This window comes from Elephantulus edwardii, unplaced genomic scaffold (genome assembly GCF_000299155.1).
Source record: "Elephantulus edwardii isolate Elephantulus edwardi_28Jun2011 unplaced genomic scaffold, EleEdw1.0 scaffold00615, whole genome shotgun sequence".
NCBI classification, from domain to species: domain Eukaryota; kingdom Metazoa; phylum Chordata; class Mammalia; order Macroscelidea; family Macroscelididae; genus Elephantulus; species Elephantulus edwardii.
Genome location: NW_006400365.1, coordinates 4,183 through 11,517, shown reverse-complemented (window position 1 = coordinate 11,517; position 7,335 = coordinate 4,183). Strand labels below are relative to the sequence as shown.

The window sequence follows — 7,335 nt, the reverse complement described above, 5'->3', positions numbered from 1 at the left end:
TAAAAAAAGAAAAGAAAGGATAGGTCAACTGAAAAAAAAAAAACAAACACCAAAACACAGAACTTAACAAAGATACAAAAGACCTAAACTATACATTTAGCTAATTCAACCTTATGTGGATGTATTCCAAATACTGCACCCAATTAATACTCAATTTACTTTCTTCTCAAGTGCAAATGACACATTTTCAAGAAATGATCACGTATTAGGACACAAAACAAGTCTCAAAAAATTCAATAGCCTTGAAATTATTCAAAGTATCTTCTCAGACCACAGTAACATAAAACCAGAAATCAACCATAAAAGGATAAAGCTTATAAAACCACCAATGTGTAAGCTAAATAACACCCTGCTAGAGCACAATTGGATAATGGAAAAAATAAAGAATTAAATTAAAAAGTTTTTCGAAACAAATGATAATGAAAATACAAAATACCAAAACCAAGACATTCCTCAGGGTGCAGTTCATAGCCATAGACACACAGATAAAAAATGAAGAAAGAAGCAAAGTTAATGAAGTAACTATTTATCCAATAGAAAAAGAAAAATAATTAACCCCACAGCTTCTAGAAGAAAGGAAATTATAAGAAAAAGAGCTGAAATCAACAAGATAGAAAGCAGAAAAACAATTGAAACCATCAATAAGACCACCCCAGTACACTCCACTATTCAGCCTTCATTCTGGACTCTTATCATGACCATAATACCCAATCATATATCACTTTTAAAGTGTTCTCTCCCTCATCTGTTTCAATGCAGTATACATAATTTATCCAATTTTTCTCAGTCTCACCCCAACCCTGATGTCAGTCCCATTCTACAACAGTGGCACTATACAGTATTTGTCCTTTTGCGGCTGAGATATCTCACTTAGATGGTGTCCTCCAGTGTCACCCATTTTGAATATTGCATGAGTTCCTTCTTTTCCTTTTTTTTTAAAAAATTACTAATTTTAATGAACATTTACAGAGATTTTGGATTTCCATTAATTCATTCTTGCATTTTTCTCCCTGCCCATCCTCCACCCCAGTTTGCTCTTCTCTTTGAAAAGTAAAAGAAAAATTCCTTCTTTAGTATACAATCCCCCCGGCCTCCCTCCCCCACCCCAAGTACACTCCACTATGCAACCTTCATTCTGGACTCGTCGTAACCATAATACTCAATCATATATCGCTTTCAAACAGTTTTCTCCCTCATCTGTTTCAATGCAATATGCACAATTATCCAGTTTTTCTCAGTCTTACCCCAACCCTGATACCAGTCCCGTTCTACAACAGTGGCACTATACAGTATTAGTCTTTTTGTGACTGAGATATTTCACTCAGCATAATGTCCTCCAGGGTCACCCATTTTGAATAATATCGCATGAGTTCCTTGTTTTTCAATACAGTGTAGTATTCCATTGTGTGAATATACCACAGCTTCTCTATCCATTCGTTTGTTGATGGGCACTCTTTGTTATTGTGAACAAAGCTGCAATAAACATGGGTGGGTGTGCATATATCTGCCTGGATGTCAGTTATGGTCTTTAGGGTATATTCCCAGTAGAGGGATTGCTGGTTCAAATGGTATTTCTATTTGCAACTTTTTGAGAAAGCACCATACTGCCTTCCATAGTGGTTGCACCACTTTACACTTTGCAACTTTACAACTTCACCACTTTACAACAGTGAATAAGGGTTCCAGTTTCTCCGCAACCTTGCCAGCATTTGTTGTTTGCTGTTCTGTTAAATTTTGCTATTCTTACTGAGATGAGATGATATCTCATAGTTGATTTGATTTGCATCTCTTTTAGAGCTAGGGATTTTGAACATTTCTTCATGTGCTTGTTAACCATCTGAATGTCTTTTGATGAAGTGTCTGTTCATATCCTATTCCCATTTTTCAACTGGATTGTTCTGTGATTTTTAGTGAGGTATTGGTTGGGCAGGGGAAGTATAAGGTGGGGGTGGGGAATGGGGAGAGTGAGCTAGATGGGGTGGGAGGATAAGGTGGGTTGAGAGGTAGAGGGATTGGAGGATGGGAGGGTAGAAAGGTAGTGGGATTGGGGGGAGGAATGGGCAAAAATGAGGGGTGGTGGAGACTGCAGAACTTATGCTAAAGGAGATACCAACACGGAATCTGTTAACTTTTGTAATTGGGAAGGATAGTAGAGTTTTCTGATTTTCTTGTTTGGGTCTTTTGTGTCTCTGTTGAGATGTGTTCCTAAGTACTTCATCTTGTGAGTGACTGTTGTAATTGGTAACATTTTCCTTTTTCTCTTTTCAGTGTTCTCTTTGTTGTTATAGGGAAATCCGACTGATTTTTGTTATATTGATCTTTTATCATGTCACTGTGTTGAATTGGTAAATTAGGTCAAATTATTTTCTTGCTGAGTCTGTGGGGTTTTCTATTTATACAGTCATATTATCTGTAAATAGAGAAGATGGCATGCTTCATAGAACTAATCTGGCAATGCTCCTTATTTTCCTATATTCTGAAATAGTTTAAGTAAGTTTAGTGACAGTTGTTCTCTGAGCGTTTGGTACAATTTACCAGTAAATACATCTGTACTGTGGCTTATTTTGGCTATGGCTTATTTTACATCTGTGGCTTATTTTACATCTGTACTGGGGCTTATGTTGGTTTCTAATTACTTGTTCCATTTCTTCTTTTGTGATGAGTATGTGAAAGTATTCTACTTCTATGTTAGCTTAGGTAAGGCATGATTTTTTAAAAAATTGTCCATTTTGTCTACATTTTTTAATTTGTTAAAGTATAGTTCTTTTAGAATCATTTTTACTTCAGTTGGCTGCACCCTTTCCAAGACAAATTTGTTTGTTCTTTTGGCCCACCATGGGATGTTCAGTACTCTTCTCCAATACCAGAGCTCAAAGGCATAAATTCTTCTTCTGTCATCCTTATTCATTAACCAGCTCCCAGATGCATAGCAAGTGATTGAAAGGAGCATGGCCTGAAACAAATACACCTTAGTTCTCAAATTGACATCATTACTCCTCAATAATTTGGAGAAGTTCCTAACTGCAGACTTTCCTAGAGCAATATATCTGCTGAATTCCAGACTGCTGGAATCAATGGTGTTAATTATGGATCCAAGTCAGATGAAGTTGTTGACAGTTTCAAGCTTTCCTCCATCTATCATGATGTTGCCAATTGGTTCAATCTAAAAATTGCACTCAAGTGTCAAGAAGCCATAAAAAGGGAAAGCATGCCAAAGTAAAGGAGTTAAACAGAAGATTGCAAAGGGTAGCTCAAAAAGACAAAGCAAAATATTATAATGAAATGTGTCCAGAGAGCTGAAATTGGAGAATAAAAAGAGAAGAACTTGGCCTGCATTTCTCAAGCTGAAAGACCTGGAAAACAAATTTAATCATCAAGTAGCAATATTGAAATATGCTATGGGCAATATATTGAATGATACAGAAAGCATCAAAAGAAGATGGAGAGAATACAAATAATTACTGCACCGAAAAGAACTGTCTGACACTGAAAAATTTCAGGAACTATCTTACAAGCAGGAGCCAGTGGTGATGAAGAAGGGAGTATTGGCAAGCAACAAGGCCCCAGAAATTGATGGGATGCCAAATGACTTGTTCTAATTAAAAGAAGCAGCATTGGATGTGCTCACCATTCTATTCCAGGAAATTTGAAGGACAGCTATCTGGCCAACGGATTGGAAGAGGTCCATATTTGTTCTCAATCTCAAGAACAGTGACCCAACAGAATGTGCAAACTGTTGAACAATACCATAAGCAAACAAAATAAAGACTAGAAATGTATGTAGATAAAGAATGGCCAAAAGTTCAAGTAGGGTTTAGAAAAGGAGGTGGCACCAGGAATATCATAGCTGATGTCAGATGGAACCTGACTGAAAGTAAAGAATGTTGTTGCTGCTGCTGTTGTTGTTGTTAAGTGTCGTCGAGTTGTAGGCAACTTATAGCAAACCTATGAATAAAAGACCTGATCACGTGTATAACTTTCTTAGTTTCTCCAAGTTCATAGGGTTTCCAGAAGCAAGATATTTCAGAAGTGAATGCCACTCCTACTTCCAAACTTGTTTTAATTGAGAAGCTCCACAGCACAGGGTCCACCATGGGTGACCAATATCATTTTGGCACATCAGAGTCACATAGTTTAGTACCACAGCAACCACAAGTTACTGCTCTACACCAAAATGACAGACTAGTGCTATACCTCCTAGAAGAATGTTTCAACAATTAAAACCAGGCCCAAGTTCCCTACAACATTTAAAAATTCCTCAATGCCCACATGCTGGTGGATTGTTAGCCAGAGACCCCAGTTCATGTGGCAAGGCCCCCATCTGCTGACACTCATTTGAGATGAAAAGAAAACCATTAGAGCCCTGAGCATTCCATACATGTCCCTCCTCAAGATGCAAGAGGTGATCATAATGTCTAGCATAAAACCAACTCAAAAATGTAAAGAATACCAGAAGAATATCTAATTTTGTCTTATTGACTATGCAAATGCATTTGACTGTGTGACTCATGATAAGTTGTGGCTAATATTGAGAAAAAGGGAATCACAGAACCCTTAATTGTGCTTATGTGAAACCTATGCCTAAACCAGGAGGCTGCTGTGCAAAGAAAGCAATGAAACACTACATAATTTAAAATTAACAAGGGAGTGCATCAGGGTTGTCTTTTCCCTCCATACCTATTCAACCTTTATGCCGAGCAAATTAATTGAGAAGTTGGACTCTATGAAGAGAAGTATGGCATCAGGATCCAAGGGAGACTCATCAATAACCTGTGTAATGCAGAAGACCCAACCTTGCTTGCTGAAAGTGAGGAGAACATGAAGCACTTGTTGCAGAAGATCAAGGAAGCAGCCTTCAATATGAATTGCATAGAAATTGTCAAGAAAACAAAGATTCTTACTGCTGAACCTATAAGCAACTGAGTTATGTAAGAAATTAAAATGTTCCTCAAAATGAATGGGAATGAAAATATAGTTTACCTATAAAACCTCTGGAATATAGCAAAGGCCAAGGGTCAGTTCATAGCAATAAGCAAGCACACACACACACACACACACACACACACACACACCCCACACAACCAAAAAACAAGAAAGATGTATAATAAACGACTTAACCCAACACCTCCAGCAAATAGAAAAAGAATTAATTAACTCCATATCCTTCTGAATAAAGGAAATTACTAAAATAAGGGCAGAAATAAAAATATTAGAAAACAGATAAAAAATTGAAGCAATCAATAAGACCTGGTTCTTTAACATGAGGAAATGAACTGTTTAAAAGGAATATATGAGTAGGTATTATTTTTATAAACAGTCCAGAATAAGAGGTGCATAGCAAAGTGGATTGGGGGTCAGGGGTAGGGAGGAAACTCTGCAACAGTGAAAGAATCTTTTTAAAGAGAAAAGTGAACTGAGAGGGAGAGGTAGGGAGGAAAATGTGCCACAATAAATGAATGGATATCCAAGGTTTTGGTAAACTTTTGTTAAAATATCAATAAAAATAATTTTTAAAATAATAATTCATAAAATAGAGAGGTGATCTACCTGCAGATTGTGAGCTCTGCACCATGGTTTGTAGAAGCTTAAACCTGCCCAGCAAAGATAAGTTCAAGCCTCAGCCTGATCTCAACGCTTTTTGCTTTCTCCGTTTGTCTCACACCCATGTCCACTACTGAGAATGTGAATTCACCAGCTGCCTGGTTTAACAAATTCAAGAACAAGGAGAAAGACAGTGCAGTAATGAGGTAGTGCTGCATAAAATTTAATGCGGAGCTGAGGAAAGCTAAGAAGGATGACTAGATGCTGAAAAGGAGAAATGTAAGCACTTTTCCTGATTATGCTACTTCTCTGCTGCAGGAAAACCACAATAACAACAACCAGGGCAGTGTAAATTGGTCAGTTGATGACATTGTCAAAAATATAAATAGTAACAGTTTGGAGAACTAGCTTCAGCCTACTCAAGCTGCTAAGAAACTGCTTTCCAGCGAAAAACAACCTCCCACAGACAACATAATTCAGACTGTCTTGATTCCAAATTCTGTGTCTTTCTCTAACAGAACTGACTGTGGTCCCATTCAGTTTGAATCTGCTTAGGAACTCACTAACACTACTTTCATTTCTCTGTTGGCTTCTCCTCATGTTCACATCAGTGAACAATTTGTATGGGCTCTAGGAAACATTGCAGGCAATGGCTCATCTTTCTGAGTCTTAGTTATCAAATATGGTTCAATTGACCCAATGTTGGTACTATGTGCTGTTCCTAATATGTCATTTTTAGTATGTGGTTACTTGCATAATCTTACATGGACACTTTCAAATCTTTGCAGAAATAAGAATCCTGCACCTCCTTTGGTCTAACTGTTGCATCATGATGATCCAGTAGAGTCAGCAGACACCTATTGGGCTATTTCCTATCATTTTCCAAATTAACAAATTGAAATGGCTGTGAAAACAGGAGTTGGACTCCAACTCATGAAGCTCCTAGGAGCCAACTGTGACTCCTGCACTAAGAGCCATAAGGAACACTGGCACGGAAACAGATGATCAGACTCAGGTTGTAACAGATGCAGGAGCACTTGCTGTGTTTCCCAGCCTCCTAACCAATCCTAAAACCAATATGCATAAGGAAACTACGTGGACAATATCAAACATTACAGCAGGCCATCAGGACCAGATAAAACAAGCAGTGAACCATGAATTGGCGATCTCTCAAAGCCAGACTTTAAGACTCAAAAGAAGATGTATGGACTGTGACTAACTATACATGTGGCAGAAAGGTTGAACAGATTGTATATCTTGTCCATTGTGGCATAATAGAGCTATTGAGGAACCTTTTAACTATGAAGGATACAAAGATTATACTGGTTATTCTGGATGCCATTTCAAACATCTTTCAGGCTGCTGGCAAAATAGCTGAAACTTAAATGCTTAGTATAATGACTGAAGAATGTGGAGGCTTGGACAGAATTGAAGCTCTACAAAACCATGAAAATGAGAGTGTATATAAGGTTTCATTAGACTTGCCCGAGAAATATTTCTCTGTAAAAGAAAAAGAGGGCCAGAATGTTGTGCCAGAGGGCATGCTTTTCAAGTTCAGGATGGCACTGCTGGGACTTTTAACTTTAATGTTTGTACAACTAAGTCAATGTTTGTTTTGTACTATATTTTATATAAGCTTGTTTCTCTACTAAGAATTCTCTACAAAGGTGGTTTGTTTGTTGTAGAATGGGACTGACCTTGGGGTTGGGGAGAGACTGAGTAAGATGGGTTCAATAATGTATACTGCACTGAAACAGAGGAGGGAGAAAACTGTTTAAAAGAGATATGTGATTA

The 7,335-nt window shown here is 37.6% G+C and overlaps 1 pseudogene; it reads left to right on the top strand.

Moving 5' to 3' along the window:
• The first annotated feature begins 5,664 nt into the window (after positions 1 to 5,664).
• LOC102856877 lies at positions 5,665 to 7,129 on the top strand (annotated as a pseudogene).
• The last annotated feature ends 206 nt before the right edge of the window (positions 7,130 to 7,335 follow it).